The sequence below is a fragment of the Odocoileus virginianus genome, chromosome 31, assembly GCF_023699985.2.
Source record: "Odocoileus virginianus isolate 20LAN1187 ecotype Illinois chromosome 31, Ovbor_1.2, whole genome shotgun sequence".
Lineage (NCBI taxonomy): Eukaryota > Metazoa > Chordata > Mammalia > Artiodactyla > Cervidae > Odocoileus > Odocoileus virginianus.
The window spans coordinates 26,861,881-26,880,664 of NC_069704.1; the positions used below are offsets into that span (position 1 = coordinate 26,861,881).

Below are 18,784 nucleotides of genomic sequence, written 5' to 3' on the forward strand. Positions count from 1 at the left end.
GGACAAACAATATGACTAGTTGGTTAAAACAGAAACCGAAAAATAAAATGCTGAGCACCTAACTCTGTGCCAAAAGTATGTGAAACACATACTTAGGCAAGACCCTCATCTGATTTTGAGAGGCAAAGAGTAATTGGAACAAAGCAGATGCATGCTAGGAGTCACCGCTAGCAGCCTGTTTAGAAGGAACTAGCATCCAGTTGTGCATTACAGTCATGAAATGGGCCAAGATGGTACTGAGGAGGGGTGATGGTGTGCTGAGAAAGAGTCTCTGAGAAAATATGAGGAAGCAAGATTAATTACAGTGGTCTGATTTGGTCTTTTATTCCTATTTGACATGGAGCATAATGCTTGCATAGGTCTTGTGATGGTTCAAGAAACTGCAGTAATAAAAAAAAAAAAAAGAAAGAAACTGCAGTAAGATGGATGGAGTTGGAAGGCATTACACTAAGGGAAAGAACCAGACAAAGAGAGACAAATACTATATAATATCACTTACATGTGGAATCTAAAAAATATAACAGACTAGTGAATATAACAAAAAAGAAGCAGATTCACAGAAGCAGAGAACAAATGAGGGGTTACCAGTGAGGGTGGGTGGAGGGAGTAATACAGGGGTGGGGGGTGGGAAGTACAAATTTTGGATGTAAGTAAGATTGGCTCAAGGATATATTGCACAACATGAGGTATACAACCAGTATTTTGCAATAACTATAAATGGAAGGTAACCTTTAAAAATTGTATTAAATAAATAAACTGAACTAAGGAGAGCCATCAAATTTTAGACAGAAAACATGATCACTGCCAAGTGCTTGATCATTGCTAATTCTCCCTTCAAAAGACATAAATAAACCATTTTCAGCATGAAAACACTTAAAATTTACTTTCACTACTCTGAATCACAGATACCAAATGGCATACCATCATAAATAGATGACGGCATGGCTCCTCCCCCTTGTACTGGTGATTTCACAGTGAAAATATTGTTTGTTTCACTAAAGCCTGCTTGAAATTCGGTTTAAAAGCAAAAACATCAGATATGCAGATGACACCACCCTTATGGCAGAAAGTGAAAAACTAAGATCATGGCATCCGGTCCCATCACTTCATGGTAAATAGATGGGGAAATAATGGAAACAGTGACAGACTTTATTTTTTTAGGCTCCCAAATCACTGCAGATGGTGACTGCAGCCATGAAATTAAAAGACGCTTACTCCTTGGAAGAAAAGATATGACCAACCTAGACAGTATGTTAAAAAGCAGAGACATTACTTTGCCAACAAAGGTCCATAGTCAAAGCTATGGTTTTTCCAGTAGTCATGTATGGAGGTGAGAGTTGGACTATAAAAAAAGCTGAGAGCTGAAGAATTGATGCTTTTGAACTGTGGTGTTGGAGAAGACTCTTGAGAGTCCCTTGGACTGCAAGGAGATCCAACCTGTCCATCCTAAGGGAGATCAGTCCTGAATATTCCTTGGAAGGACTGATGGTGAAGCTGAAACTCCATTACTTTGGCCACCTGATGTGAAGAATTCACTCATTTGAAAAGACCCTGGTGCTGGGAAAGATTGAAGTTGGGAGGAGAAGGGGACGACAGAGGATGAGATGGTTTGAGGGCATCACCGACTCAATGGACATGAGTTTGAGTAGGCTCCGAGAGTTGGTGATGGACACGAAGCCTGGCATGCTGCAGTCCATGGGGTCACAAAGAGTCAGATATGACTGCGTGACTGAACTGAACTGAAAAGTAAAAAAACTCCTTAGCCAGAGAGGACTTTGCTTTTTGTACAACAAATGGTTTTTAACCTCCCTCTAAAAAAGAAAAAGAGAAACCTCTCTATAATTTAAGTATATATTCAAAAAATTAAGCAATTAAAAAAAAGCAATAAAAAATTAAAAAAATAAAGCAGCCATAGTCTTTGAAATTCGTATATACTAAGTAAAGGACAATTCTCATGAGAAATATCTACAAATTGTATAAAATCTCAACACTCACTTATAAGTATTGTATAAATGAAACAGTCTAAAAAGAAATAATCAGTAAATATTTACTGACAGATTAATAGGTAAGAAGCTTGCCCTAGGCTACATAATAGAGTATTCCAACAGTATAGATGTTCTCTTCAGGAAGTGAAGATAAATACAGGCTGATTGAAGAAGAATATATTAAAATTAATGACTTTTCTCTTTCTCACAAAAGTTTTACATGTGATAGTCAATATGAAAATTTTTTTGTTGAATATGTTTACCTCTGTACTACATTTTATCACCAATACCCAGGAAAACTTTTATGATCTTGCTTCCTTCCTCTAGAGATCATAGTTGATAGGACCAGTGGGTAAGCACATGATCCCAGCTGGTTAAATCAGGTTCTTTGGAGAAATCTGAAATTGAGGGCCATACCACCCATCTGTGTGAAGTAGCTTGAACTGAAAGTAAACAGGTTTGTGTTTCTGGAGATGGGCCATTGGCCACATGTGTGTCAACACAGAAGTTGTCCTGCAGAAGGCAAGACCTACTGAGAGAAGAATGAAGTGAACACGCAGAAAATGATAAGCATGAAACAACTCAGAAAAAGAAAGCAAGATCAAAGTCCTTGAGGGCTGCCTGGACCATGAGAACCACCTCATTCCTGGTCCCAGGCCCTTGGAAATCTTCAATAAAGCCCTTCAATAAGAGGGTATTCTCAGTGTCCTTCCAATATACCCTCGTTGAAGTGAGTTTCTATTACTTGCAATCAAAATGTCTTCACAAACAAAATGGCCATTTCAATTCCATTACTGACAATAAAAATTATGGGATGGATAAGGGAGATATTTTTGTAGAAAGACTATCTAGGACATCATGAGTGAACATAGATATTAAAAGAGAGGGGAGAATTAAGCTCTGAATTACTTGTTCTTTGCCTTGATCAATCTCCTTAGTTCTGAAATGGTTCTTTTGAACAATTTTCCTAGCTTTACATGTATTTTTTTGTGGAGAAGATTCAGTGATCTCATCATTCTGCCACAGCCGGAAGTTCCGCCACAACTGATTTTTACAACTTTCTTAAACATCTTTTTTTTGTCTCTTTGCCTTCCTTTTTATTAGCTTTTTAAAATTTTGCTTTCCCTTATACTAGGTGGATGTCACATGATCTATTCCTATATGTCAAATGATTACCTTAGATATTTTATCACACATACTCATCAAAGTCCAAATTAATCCATGTCTCAATGCTCCTCATGAACAAAGGGCTTTATGATGTTTTAATTTCAGTCTGAATTCTAGCTTAAAAAGAAAAAACCTCACTTGACATTATTACGATTTTATTATATGGAAACTGTTTTCTGTATTTACCATATTCTTTGTTCCTTATTACATCTCAAAGCTAAAGAGCCCTTGATGAAAGTGAAAGAGCAGAGTGAATAAACTGGCTTAAACTCAACATTCAGAAAACTAAGATCATGACATCCAGTCCAATCACTTCATGGCAAATAGATGGGGAAACAATGGAAACAGTGACAGACTTTATTCTTCTGGGCTTCAAAATCACTGCAGATGGTGACTGCAGCCATGAAATTAAAAGATGCTTACTCCTTGGAAGGAAGGCTATGATCAACCTAGACATCATATTAAAAAACAGAGACATTACTTTGCCAACAAAGGTGTGTCTAATCATACAATGGTTTTTTCAGTAGTCGTGTATGGATGTGCGAGTTGGACTATAAAGAAAGCTGAGAGCCAAAGAATTGATGCTTTTCAACTGTGGTGTTGGAGAAGACTCTTGAGAGTCCCTTGGACTGCAAGAAGATTCAACCAGTCCATCCTAAGGGAAATCAGTCCTGAATATTCATTGGAAGGACTGATGCTGAAGTTGAAACTCCAATACTTTGGTCACCTGATGTTAAGAACTGACTCGTCTGAAAAGACCCTGATGCTGGGAATGATTGAAGGCGGGAGAAGGGGATGACAGAGGATGAGATGGTTGGATGGCATCACCGACTCAATGGACAAGAGTTTGACTAAGTTCCAGGAGTTGGTGATGGACAGGGAAGCCTGGCATACTGCAGACCATGGATTCGAAAAAGAGTTGGTAATGACTGAGCGACTGAACTGAACTGAACTAAAAATTGACTCTAATCAAATGTGAGTAAGACCTCTGTCAACCTTATTTATTTTTACAGATTTTAGCAATGAGCTGAAAATGCACACAGTAGGAAAAAACTTAAATGACTTAATTAGCAGCACAAATGTGTATAAGTCCTCAAAGAATTTATATACATTTGGGGAAAACATATGGAAACCACTATTTATAATATAAAACAATTAATCAGTGCTGGCAAAGTAGTAAAGCCAATGTGCTACTATGGGTGAACTGCGGAACTATAGACAGTTTCTTGGAAAAGATGATATCAAAGTTAGGGACTAAAGAAAAGATCAGGCTATCAGAAGGTGGAGTCTTGAGTTTTTAAAACAATAATACCTGTTTGCTTTCAATACCTATATGCATGTGAGTGGCAACATTCAAACTTTTCACTCTGGCAGAGGAACGCAGAGTAAAGATGAGCACTGTGTTTAAAATACTATTATTTATCCATTAGTCGTCTCAACACGGTATGATCATGGATAATTTTAATCTTCCTTACACACTGTTTTATTAATTTCTGTATTTACTATTCTACTGTAATTTGGAGGGAGGAGTTTAGCTTTATTCTTTTTAGATCAGAGTTTCATCTGGGCAAATTGAGAAAAGAACTTAATTCAAAAACAGTATCTTTGCGCATACAGAAAAAAGTCAGTAATTTCCAGAATACTATTCATAAAAATTCCATAAACCCTAGAAGAGTTTGAAAATCGCATTTACAAATCTGCTAGAATTAAAATTAAATTTGTTTAAAAATGGAATAAATGAAGTTAACATTTTTTTCCTACTCTTGGATGCTGAAAGATTCTAATGGAAATGAAAAAGATGATATCACCCACCAGTAATGGGGAAAAAATGAGGCCATGGACAAACACACTATGTTTTGATTTATTAAACTGCAAGCAAGCTTCACTTTATCCCCCATGAGTGATGGCTTAACCAGTTGCCAAAGTCTTCTTTTTCACAAAATACCTTTGTAAATATTGTGGTTGCTCTGATTTATAGCCATTGCCTTCAGACAGTGTATCAGTAGAAAAGAATCCCATTCCCAACAAATGTTAAAACTACCATATGTGTAATCATCTCACAAACCTCACGCTAAGTGTAGGTTTCAGAGTTGGCAGGAGGAAAATTACAGGGAAAGAGCAGTTCTGGAGGTTGTGGCTATGGTGGTTCATCCCAAAGTGGGAAGGACACATCCAGAATGCCAAAGAGAAACACCTGGGTTGTCAACAGTGGTCTTTTTTAAAGATAAGAACCTAGTCCCAGGGGAGGGTGTGACTCATCCAGTTCTCCCTGGCAGGCAAAAGGCCAAGATGAATTCTGGCCCTGATGCCTCTGCAGTGACTTTCATCACGTCTGCTCCCCAAACACTCAGGCAATCTGGTTTTCATCTTGAAGGCATCTGACTCCTATGGTTTACAGGCATGTGGAGCCATAATGGTGATAAGAGTCAGTTTCTGCTGATGTGGGCTGCAGAATATATTCTACCCATCCTTCCATTTCTGCTGGGAGAAGGAGCACTGTAGGGGTGAGCTGAAAAGTGTGTAGCCTGACTGTTGTGAAAAGAAAGAAATCAGACTAACTTGAAGTTACACTCAGTTCTTCCATTTCTCAGCAAGTCAGGCAAATTATTTAACTCTCTGAAGCTTTAGTTTCCTCATTTAGACTATAATACTTCAGTGTTCTTCCTCTGAAAACTGAAGTATAACAAGGTACATTTTTGGGTTGAAGGATTTATTGAGTACTGTCCTAGCAGAGAACATCTGGCACATAGTGGAGCAAGCTAATGCTGCCAGTTTCTTTGTTTCTCTTCTATCCCCATCATGTATAGGGTATGTAGGAAAAAGTGAGGACCTGATTCTGCCAAAGGACATACAAAAAATGTCTGTTCCTAGGTTATTTTGAAGATTCTATAAAACCAACTGCTAAAGTAATATGCATTATACTTTTACCCTTGAATGCACATTCTTATGGCCCCCCCCCAAAAAAAAAATCACTATAGTTTTTAGGAATGGAAATTAAACCATAAGTACCAAATGTGATTTTCTTTGCACAAAATTTCTCCTCCATAAAATTTAACCTAAACCTCTTGAAACACTTGTCTGAATATTACAAGTGTTAAAATAAGTTGGCTTGGATAAACAAAACTATATCCTAGCTATGCAGACATGATATAAACTCACATCTCCTTTCAAGCCTAAACTTAAATAAACAGCTATAAAAGGGAGAGATGGAACCAAAATTTAAAACCCCTCTGAGCAGTAAAACCAGTAATTAGGTAAATCTTGCATTTCTGAATTTCCATGAGTTATCCACAATAAGGAATACAGGAGGAATAACAAGTTTTGGAGCAGATGGTACATCTTGTTCTTCTGTATGTACTGATACAACTCGTGGGAGCGATCCAAACCAACTTGAACAAATCAAAGTTGGCAACTTGAATATAAAGCTCAGGAAACAGTTAAGAGCTTAGAATAGATCTGTAGCTCATTGGCATATGTTAACGCAATGTTATTAGTGCTCCTTTATGTTTGCTTACTGGATGAACAATATTATGAGGGCGAGCAAGGACAGATATAGAAGAGGGCTATGGAGGATGGAGAACATGAATATTTATGATGTGGAAGTGGGTGGGATGAAGTCAGTAAAAGATGAAGAGAAAGAAAGATGGATAGAGGGAAGGACAGATAGACTTCCAAGAATAGGGCGATCAATAAAACAGTAACAAAAAAGAAGGCTGATAGATGGCTTCTGTGGGCCACTGAATGTTTGAGAGGGCACTTTTACACCAACCATAAATGCCACAGCTGAATCACAGTAGATTAAGGAACAAATGGGAGGCCGAACACATGGAGGTGTTTTCTGTAGATATTATTTCAAGAAATCAAGGAGAGAATGGGAAGATGGAATAGATGGTAGTTTGAGGACATCTAGACAGGATATAGGAAGATTCTTTCTGACTGACAGAAACTGAATATATTAGTAAGTAAAGAAGAACAAATTACAGTTATGCAAAATGCCATGCTGTTGATTCAAGGGCTCCCTGATTCCACTGAGACACAGTCAGTGCCATCACTTAACACTTGGACTTGAATGTCACATTCTGGAGATAGCTGAGCCATTTAGGCTTAGGTCATGAACACAAAAGAATGGATAGCTGGGAGGTGTGAATATTAAGAGTCAGCTCCCACCTATCCATTCTTTTGTGTTCATGATCTAAGCCTGAATGACTCAACTATCTCCAGAGTGTGACATTCAAGTCCAAGTGTTAAGTGATGTTAAAGTCTGGTCTTGGAATAAGCATACCACAGGAGACAAAAGATCTCTACACTGAAAACTCTAAGATGAAAGAAACTGAAGAAGATACAAACAGCTGGGAAGACATACCATGTTCTTCAATTGAAAGAATCAATACTGGAAGCAAGATGGCGGGTTCGCGGTGAGCTGCAGTCCAGGGGTGAAGATTGTTATATCTAGAAGCCGATTTTAAAAGCAGTTTCTTTTCAAATCATCTTTATACCACCTGATAAGCATTTTGATTCACCATGGCATTGGCAGCAGTAAAATGGGCAATATCAAGCAGAACTATCTTGAAACATTTATTTCCAATTCAAAACGGAGCCTTATATTGTATTGGTCACAAATCTACGTATTCTTCTCTTCCAGATGACTATAATTGCAAAGTAGAGCTTGCTCTGACATCTGATGCCAGGACAATAGTTTGCTATCACCCTTCTGTGGACATTCCATATGAACACACAAAACCTATCCCTCAGCCAGATCCAGTGCACAATGAAGAAACACATGATCTAGTACTGAAAACCATATTAGAAGAAAAAAGTGAACACTTAGAGCAAGGACCCATGATAGAACAACTCAGTAAAATGTTCTTTACTACTAAGCACTGTTGGTATCCTCGTGGACAGTATCATAGACGTCGTAGGAAACTGAATCCTCCAAAAGACAGATGATGTTTTTAGGAATCAAAGAGGAATGTTACCCTGGATCTCATTTGCCTTTTGAGAAGATACAATTGGGTGTATTCACTAATATGTTATATAGTAAAATAATAATAAAACATCTTTTCATATAAAAAAAAAAGAAAGAATCAATACTATCAAAATGACTATACTGCCCAAGGCAATCTACAGATTGAATGCAATCCCTATCAAATCAACAAAGGCATTTCCCACAGAACTAGAACAAGAGAAAAAGACAAAAAACCCTTAAAATTTGTAGGGAGACACAAAGACCCTGAATAAACAAAGCAATCTTAAGAAAGGAAAACGGAGCTGGAGGAATCACATTCCCTGACTTTATACTACACAGCTACAGTCATCAAAATAGTACAGTACTGGCACAAAAACAGAAATATAGATCAATGGAACAGGATATAAAGTCAAGAAATAAACTCACACACCTATGGTCAATAAATCTACAACAAAGAAGGCATTCTCAGGTGGGTCAGGCGGTAAAGCATCTGCCTGCAATGTGGGAGTCCTGGGTTCAACCCCTGGGGCGGGAAGATCACCTTGAGAAGGGAATGACAACGCACTCCAGTATTCTTGCCTGGAGAATCCCATGGATGGAGGAGCCTGGTGGTCTACAGCCCATGGGATCGTAAAGAGTCGGACACGACTAAGTGACTAACACGACAAAGGAGGCTAGACTATACAATGAAGAAAAGATGGTGTCTTCAATAAATGGTGCTGGGAAAACTGGATAAAACTCTTAGAGGAAAACATAGGCAGAACACTCTTTGACATAAAACACAGCAATATCTTTTCTGAGCCATTTTCTGAGTGGAGTTGTGGAAATAAAACCAAAATAAACAAATGGGATCTCATTAAACTCAAAAGCTTTTGCACAGCAAAGGAAACCACAAACAAAACAAAAAACAACCCATGGAATGGGAGAAAATACTTGCAAACAGTGCAACTGATAAGGGATTAGTCTCCAAAATTTACAAAGAACTCATGTGGCTCAACATCCAGAAAACAAACAACACTGTCAAAAAATGGGCAGAAGACCTAAACAGACATTTCTCCAGAGAAGACATGTAGATGGCCAAGAGATGCATGAAAAGATGCTTAATATCACTAATTATTAGAGAAATGCAAATCAAAACTACAATGAAATACCACCTCATGCCAGTGAGAATGGCCATCACAAAAAAGTCTATAAACAATAAATGTTGGAGAGGGTATGGAGAAAAGGGAGCCCTCTTACACTGTTGGTGGGAATGTAAAATAGTACAGCCACTATGGAGGACAATCTGGAAGTTCCTTAAGAAACTACAAATAGCTATTATATGACCCAACAATCCCACTCCTGGGCATATATCCAGAGAAATCCATGGTTCAAAAGGATACAGGCACCCCAATATTCATTGCAATTCTGTTTACAAGAGCCAAGACATGGAAGCAACATAAATGTTTGTTGACAGAGGAATGTATAAAGAACATGTAGTACATATATACAATGGAATATTGTTGTTCAGTTGCTAAGTAGTTTCCTACTCTTTGCAACCCATGGACTGTAGCATGCCAGGCTTCCCTGCCCTTCACTATTTCCCAGAGTCTGTTCAAATTCATGTCCATTGAGTTGGTGATGCTATTTATTTAAACATCTCATCCTCTGTTGCCCTCTTCTCCTTTTGCTTTCAATCTTTCCCAGCATCAGGGTCTTTTCCAATGAGTCAGTTCTTCACATCAGGTGGCCAAAGTATTGGAGCTTAAGCTTCAGCATCAGTCCTTCCAATGAATATTCAGGATTGATTTCCTTTATGATTGACTAGATACATCTTTCACTTTCATCAAGAGGCTCTTTAGTTCCTCTTTGCTTTCTGATATAAGGGTGGCGTTATCTGCAAATCTGAGGTTATTGGTATTTCTCCTGGCAATCTTGATTCCAGCTTGTGCTTCATCCAGCCCAGAATTCTGTATGATGTACTCTGTGTATAAGTTAAATAAGCTGGGTGACAATATGCATCCTTGATATACTCCTTTCCCAATTTGGAACCAGTCCATTGTTCCAAGTCTGGTGCTAACTGCTGCTTCTTGACATGCATACAGATTTCTCAGGAGGCAGGTAAGGTGGTCTGGTGTTCCCTTCTCTTTAAGAATTTTCCACAGTTTGCTGTGATACACACAAAGGTTTTAGCAGAGTCAATGAAGCAGAAGTAGATGTTTTTCTGGAATTCTCTTGCTTTTTCTACAATCCAACGGATGTTGGCAATTTGATCTCTGGTTCCTCTGCCTTTTCTAAATCCAGCTTGAACATCTGGAATTTCTTGATTCATGTACTGTTGAAGCCTAACTTGGAGAATTTTGAGTATTCCTTTGCCAGTGTGTGAGATGAGTACAATTGTGTGGTAGTTTGAACATTCTTTGGCATTGCCTTTCTTTGGGATTGGAATGAAAACTGATCTTTTCTAGTCCTAGGGCCACTGCTGAGTTTTCCAAATTTGCTGGCATATTGAGTGCAGCACTTTCACAGCATCATCTTTTAGGATTTGAAATAGCTCAACTGGAATTCCACCACCTCCACTATCTTTGTTTGTAGTGATGCTTCCTAAGCACTTGTAATATGCTCACCAGAAAAAAATTTATTTTCCATCACTCACCATACAGTTGAGTCCCTTTACTCATTTCACCACCCCCTCATTTCAGATGTCCTACGCAAAGAAAGCATTTCACCTGTGTAATATTCCTTAATTTTCTTACACTTTTTGGGGGGCTGCATTACATGTTCTGCTGGATCTCAAGTTTCCTGACCAAGGATTGAACCTAGGCCCCTGGCAGCAAAAGTACCAACCACTGAACCACCAGAGAAGTCCCAATTTTCTACTTTTCTACTTAAATTTCCCACCTTCCCCCCTTTCTTGTTTTACTGCACTGGCCAGAACTTTCAGTGAGCCTGCCTGTCTTGTTCCCAAAAAGGGAAAAATTTCAGTATTACAACATTGAGTATTTTTTAATAGTAGCTTTGCTGAGATATAATTTACATATCATTAAATTCACCCTTTTAGAGTATACAGTTTAGTAGTTTTTAGTGTTTTCATATTTGAGAGAGACTGAGCGACTTCCCTTTCTTTTACTTTCTATGGATTTCCCTGGTGGCTCAGATGGTAAAGCGTCTGCCTACAATGTGGGAGACCCGGGTTCAATCCCTGGGTCGGGAAGATCTCCTGGAGGCGGAAATGGCAACCCACTCCAGTATTCTTGCCTGGAAAATCCCATGGATGGAGGAGCCTGGTAGGCTACAGTCCATGGGGTCACAAAGAGTTGGACACGACTGAGCAATTTCACTTTCTTATTTGGGAGATATCACTGTGATACCTACTTTTGGAACATTTGAAGAAACTTTATGAAGAAACTTTCACTTTATGAAGAAACACTGTACTCATTAGCAGTCACTCCCCATTCTGTCACCCCACTCTAAGTCTCCTCACCCCAACAACCACTCATCTACTTTCTGCCTAGTGGATCTGTCAACTGTGGACATTTCATATAAAAGAGGCATATATGTGGCCTCTTGTGATTGGCTTCTTGCACTCAACATAATGTGTTTGAGGTTCATCCATGTTGTAGCATGTATCATAGCATTCCTTTTCATTGCTGAATAATATTCCATTGTAGAAACAGAATATACTTACTTTCTCCATTCATCAGCTGGATATTTCAGTTGTTCCCACATTTTGGCTGTTATGAAGAGTGTAGTTTAAAAACTGGTGTACAGTTTTCATGTGGGTTTATGTTTCCACTTCTCTTGGGTATATAGCTATGAGTGGAAGAAGTTATTTTCTGTAGATACTCTGACAACTAATGAGTTCTCTTCTATTTCTAGTATGTAAAAGCTTTTTTCCTCTCTCTTCCTTCTTTAAACATTAAGATGATCATATATTGTTTGGATTTTATCCTTAAATCAACCAAGTATTTGTTGAATAAACCTAGTATAGTCATGATATATTATCCTATTTATATACTAGTAGATTTGGTTTGCTAATATTTTAGTTTTTTTAAATCTATGTTCATTAGTGAGGCTCATTTATAATTACCCTTTTTTAATAATTTCCTTCTCAGGTTATAATATGGTTACGCTGATCTTAAAGAACTGTTTAGTAGAATGTGTTGACTAATATAGGCCTGTAGTAGGGACTTCCCTGGTGGTCCACTGGTTGAGATTCTGCACTTCAAATGCCCAGGGATTGTGTTCCCACATGTGATGTGGCCAAAAGATGTGTGTAGTATTCTTTGTGGGAAGATGAAGCAATTTCAGTACGAGTTAGCTGAAAAGGCATTTGACTGTGACACTAAGAAGGGATATAGAATAGATTTGAGATAAGATAAGACTCCCATTTCTGAGAGGACCCTTACTTAAAACTTTCAAAATTTAGCTTTATCTGAGTGTTATCTACAAAGTTGTCATAAGCAACTGCAACCTTAAAAGAAAAACTAACTCATTGGCACTTTCTACCACAGAGGTAAAAATACCGAAAAGGAGACTTTACTCAAAAATATGTTTTGGAGCTGGAACCTGCACTGGCTGTGCTTATAGCCTGGGTGCTGAAGGACCTGTTGACATCCTGTTTGGTGACCAACACCAAACTGCAGAGCAGCCGTCAGAGCCAAACTTTAGAACATAGTTATGGCTGCAATAATAAACGGGAGGAGAACACTAATACCAGCATTTTCCATGTGTTGATACTACTGTGGTTAAAACAGTTTCTGCAGAAGGACTCATGTAACAGTCCATTAACTCACAAGATTTTAGAGCAGGGACCTCAGAAACTGTATAATCTGGTTCCCTGCAACTTTACCAGTCTTGGCTACTCTTCTATGTTGCTATTTAAATTATTTCTTTTTCTGATTGGTTAAATTTTTTTAAAAAAGATTCCTTTTATCTGACTTGGTTATGAAAAGCTCAAAACATTATAAGAATACAGAATGACATACTAAAAATCCTCTCATAATTCCATCACCCAAAGATAACTAACCTTTTGTTATTTATTTCTTCCAATTTTTTCTCTAGGAAGATACTAAATTGTATAGGTTAAAAGAAGGTAACATAATAGCACATGCGCTGCTTTAAAGTTTCTTTCTTCTTCTTGGGTAATATTGTGGACAACTATGCCTGTCTGTATAATAGTTACTTCAGTCTCTCCATGTAACTTTATAACAGTCTACTGTTCCTTATCAGTATACAACTGTTTAATTACCCTCTACACTTGGGTACAATGCTTCAAAGTACTTTCCTGGAGGTACACTTGTGCAGAGAAAGACAAGTTTCTACAATGGATTCCTAGAAGTGGAAGGCTGGGAAAGAATATAGCTATTGCTAACTTGTTCTCAAAAGAATGAGTTTCCTTTTCCTCTAAGCAATGTGTCCAATGTGTCTAATACTGCATGTTATCCACATTTTTTTCTTCTGAAAACAATGTATATATTTCAAATCAGGCCACATTCTCTTTTAAAGACTATTAAAAAAATTTATTTTATTTTATTATTTTTGACTGCATGGACTCTCTCTAGTTGCAGCAAGCAGGGGCTACTCTTCCTTGCAGAACATGGACTCTAGGTGTGTGGGCTTCCGTAGTTGTGGCTCACAGGCTGTAGTAGTTGTGGCACAAGGATTTATTTGTTCCACGGCATGTGGAATCTTCCCAGGTCAGGGATTGAACCTGTGTCTCCTGCATTGACAGGGAGATTCTTAATCACTGGACCACCAGGGAAGGCCTGGGTGTGTGTGCGTGTCACTCAGCCACGTCTGCTCTTTGCGACCCTATGAACTGTAGCCCAGCAGGCTCCTCTGTCCATGGAATGCTCCAGGCAAGAATACTAGAGTAGGTTGCCATTTCCTTCTGCAGGGGATCTTCCTGACCCAGAGATCGAACCTGGGTCTCTTGCATTACAGGAAGATTCTTTACCATCTGAGCTATAGGGAAGTTCCTCAGTTCAGTTCAGTTGCTCAGTCATGTCCGACTCTTTGCAACCCCATGAATCACAGCACACCAGGCCTCCCTGTCCATAACCAACTCCGGAGTTTACTCAAACTCATGTCCATCGAGTCGGTGATGCCATCCAGCCATCTCATCCTCTTTCGTCCCCTTCTCCTCCTGCCCCCAATCCCTTCCAGCATCAGGGTCTTTTCCAATGAGTCAACTCTTCGCATCAGTGGCCAAAGTACTTTATATAGGTTCATCAGATGTTGCCACAAGCTTTAGCATCTGTCCTTCCAATGAACACCCAGGACTGATCTCCTTTAGGATGGACTGATTGGATCTCCTTGCAGTCCAAGGGACTCTCAAGAGTCTTCTCCAACACCACAGTTCAAAAGCATCAATTTTTCTGTGCTCAGCTTTCTTCACAGTCCAACTCTCACATCCATACATGACTACTGGAAAAACCATAGCCTTGATTAGACGGAGTTTTGTTGACAAGGTAATGTCTCTGCTTTTTAATATGCTATCTAGGTTGGTCATAACTTTCCTTCCAAGGAGTAAGAGTCTGTTAATTTCATGGCTGCAATCACCATCTGCAGTGATATTGGAGCCCCAAAAAATAAAGTCTGACACTGTTTCCCCATCTATTTCCCATGAAGTGATGAGACCAGATGCCATGATCTTAGTTTTCTGAATGTTGAGCTTTAAGCCAACTTTTCCACTCTCCTCTTTCACTTTCATCAAGAGGCATTTTAGTTCCTCTTCACTTTCTGCTATAAGGGTGGTGTCATCTGCATATCTGAGGTTATTGATTGAGGGAAGTTCCTAGGGAAGGCCTAAAGACTCTTTTTTTTAAGAGCAGTTTCAGATGCACAGAAAAACTGAGAGGAAAGTACACAAGTTTTCCATGTATCCTTAGTACTCTCATCACACAGCCTCCCTGATTATCAACATCCTCTAGTAGAGTGGTGCATTTGTTACATCTGATGAACCTATATACAACATAATTACTCAGGTTTATAAGTTACATTAGGGTTCACTCTTGGTGTGCACATTCTGAGTTTACATAATTGTACAAAGACATGTATTCATCATTATGATATCATATAGAGTATTTCCACTGACTTAAAAATCCTCTGTGATTTCACCTATTCATTTCTCTCTGACCCACCCCCCCAACAACCCCTGGCAACCACTGACCTTTTCATTGTCTTGACAGATTTATTTTTTTCCAGAATGTCACATAGCTGGAACCACTAATCAATATGCATTTATAGTGCCTCCATGTCTTTTCATGGCTTAGTAGCCTATTTCTTTTTAGCACTAAATGATTTTCCATTGTAGGATGTACCACAGTTTATCCATTCACCTATTAAAGGTTGCTTCCAAGTTCTAGCAATTATGAATAAAGCTGCTGTCAACATCTGTGTGCAGGTTTTGTGGTTTCAACTTATTTGGGTAAATATCAAGGAGTGTGACTGTAGAATTTTTCTAGAAAACCTCCAAACTACCTTCAAAAGAGTTTGTATCATTTAGTATTCCCACCAGCAATGAACGAGAATTCCTACTGCCCCACATTCTCACTTGCATTTGGTATCCTCACTGTTTTGGTTTTTGCAATTCTAATAGGTGTCTAGTGGTATCTCATTCTTGATTTAATCTCCAAAGCTCTTTTCGGATTGTGTGCAGGTATTCTGGGGGAAGAGACGAGGGGAACTCCTATCTCTAATGTTAGTATCTTCCCAAATATTTGATAATCCTGGGCTATCTACTTATGTTAGAAACACTGACAAAAAGCTCAGAATGTGTGGGTAGAGATACACAAAAATAAACTCAAAATGGATTAAAGATCTAAATGTAAGACCAGAAACTATAAAACTCCTAGAGGAGAACATAGGCAAAACACTCTCCGACATAAATCACAGCAGGATCCTCTATGACCCACATCCCAGAATTTCAGAAATAAAAGCAAAAATAAACAAATGGGACCTAATGAAACTTAAAAGCTTTTGCACAACAAAGGAAACTATAAGCAAGGTGAAAAGACAGCCCTCAGATTGGGAGAAAATAATAGCAAACGAAGCAACAGACAAAGGATTAATCTCAAAAATATACAAGCAACTTCTCCAGCTCAACTCCAGAAAAATAAATGACCCAATCAAAAAATGGGCCAAAGAACTCAACAGACATTTCTCCAAGGAAGACATACAGATGGCTAACAAACACATGAAAAGATGCTCAACATCACTCATTATCAGAGAAATGCAAATCAAAACCACAATGAGGTACCATTATATGCCAGTCAGGATGGCTGCTATCCAAAAGTCTACAAGCAATAAATGCTGGAGAGGGTGTGGAGAAAAGGGAACCCTCTTCACTGTTGGTGGGAATGCAAATTAGTACAGCCACTATGGAAAACAGTGTGGAGATTTCTTAAAAAGCTGGAAATAGAACTGCCTTATGACCCAGCAATCCCACTTCTGGGCATACACACCAAGGAAACCAGATCTGAAAGAGACACGTGCACCCCAATGTTCATCGCAGCACTGTTTATAATAGCCAGGACATGGAAGCAACCTAGATGCCCATCAGCAGACGAATGGATGAGGAAGCTGTGGTACATATACACCATGGAATATTACTCAGCCATTAAAAAGAATTCATTTGAATCAGTTCTAATCAGATGGATGAAACTGGAGCCCATTATACAGAGTGAAGTAAGCCAGAAAGATAAAGACCATTACAGTATACTAACACATATATATGGACTTTAGAAAGATGATAACGATAACCCTATATGCAAAACAGAAAAAAAGACTCTGATGTATAGAACAGACTTGTGGACTCTGGGAGAAGGCGAGGGTGGGATGTTTCAAAAGAACAGCATTGAAACATGTATATTATCTAGGGTGAAACAGATAAGCAGCTCAGGTTGGGTACATGAGACAAGTGCTCGGGCCTGGTGCACTGGGAAGACCCAGAGGGATCGGGTGGAGAGGGAGGTGGGAGGGGGGACTGGGATGGGGAATACATGTAAATTCATGGCTAATTCATTTCAATGTATAACAAAAACTACTGTAATGATGTAAAGTAATTAGCCTCCAACTAATAAAAATTAAAAAAAAAAAAAAAAAAGAAATCAATTGCAAAAGACCACATGTTACATTTACAATTATATTATATCAAATGTCCAGAATAGGTAAATCTATAGAGTTAAAGTAGATTTGTGGTTGCCTGGGGGCAACCTGGGTGACTGCTAATGAGTACAGTATTTCTTTGGAGGAGAATGAAAATGTCTAAAATTAGATTGTGGTGATGTTTGCTCAAACCTGTAAACTTACTAAACATTGACTTTTACCCTATATAAAGGCAAATAGTATGGTATGTGAATATATATCAATAAAGCTAAAAAAGAAAAAAAAATAATTACATCTATCAAATTAAACTATTTTCTTCTCTTTTTTGTCTCTCTTTTTTGCTTTAAGGTATATATATATTAATATATTAATATATATATATATATATTTCACTACCACTGCTCAGTATTCCCAAAACTTAGTAGTTTAAAAAACACAATTTATCGTTTCTAATAGTTTAAGGGAGTCAGGAAAATAGGAGCAGCCTAGTCTCTTATGAGATTACAGTAATGTCTAGTGGGGTTGTAACTTCATGAGAAGTTTGAATGGAACTGGATAATCTACTTCCAAGATGGCTCACTCACATCGTTGTTGGCTGGAGGCCTCAGTTTCTTATTGGCTATTGATAAGAAGCATAGGTTCCTCACTACATGGACCTCTCCATAACGCTGCCTGAGTGTCCTCAAGATGAGGAAGATAGCTTCCTACGGAGAAAGCAATCTGACAGAGAGAGATCAAGGAGGAAGCCACAAAGTATTTATGACCAACTTTCAGAAGTCTCACACTTCTGCCACATTCTATGCATTAGAAATGATTCATGCTGATGTATGGCAGAAACCAATACAGTATTGTAAAGCAATTATCCTTTAATTAAAAATAAATAAATTAATAAAAAAAGAGTGAGTCACTAAGTGCAACCCACTCTCAAGAAGAGGGAAATTAGGCTCTGTGTTTGAAGGGAGAAGTATCAAAGAATTTGTGGACCTACTTTAAAACAATCACAATTAGTATTTGCATGGTACACTTTTTTCATACTTTTACATCAAGACTTCACATTTTCTTATATTTTAGGTTTGGCTCATAGTAAGCAAAAAACACAGATATCATATGCCACTATATCATCCTTTGAATTTCAATTGGAGCACTTATTTAATTTTTATTCAATGTAATTATTGACATGCCTGAGTGCTAAGTCACTTCAGTCATGTCCGACTCTGCGACCCCATGGACTCAAGCCGGTCAGGCTCCTCTGTCCATGGGATTCTCCAAGCAAGATTACTGGAGTGGGTTACATTTCCTTCTGCATAGGATCTTTCTGATCGAGGGATTGAACCCACATCTCTTATGTCCCCTGCATTGGCTGGCGGGTTCTTTACCACTAGTGCCACTGAAATATTTGAGTTTAAATCTCTGGAATTGTCACCCTTCTTACCTTAGTAAGATGACCTGAAGCTAGGCTTTAGTCCCTGTGATGACTCTCTACTTCTGACACCATTGTTCCTCAGGAGTCTCTATTGAAAACTCCAACTGTTTTCTCATGAGAGTCAGTTGAAAATTTTGCTTATTTTTAGGCTCC

At 38.4% G+C, this 18,784-nt stretch overlaps 1 protein-coding gene and 1 pseudogene across 1 annotated transcript in view; one reads left to right on the forward strand and one right to left on the reverse strand.

Annotated features, from left to right (window-relative positions):
- Positions 1-18,784, reverse strand: part of CENPP (centromere protein P) — a 225,490-nt gene that overhangs the window by 18,305 nt on the left and 188,401 nt on the right. The window lies entirely within an intron of this gene.
- Positions 7,531-8,236, forward strand: LOC110130873 (large ribosomal subunit protein mL42 pseudogene; annotated as a pseudogene).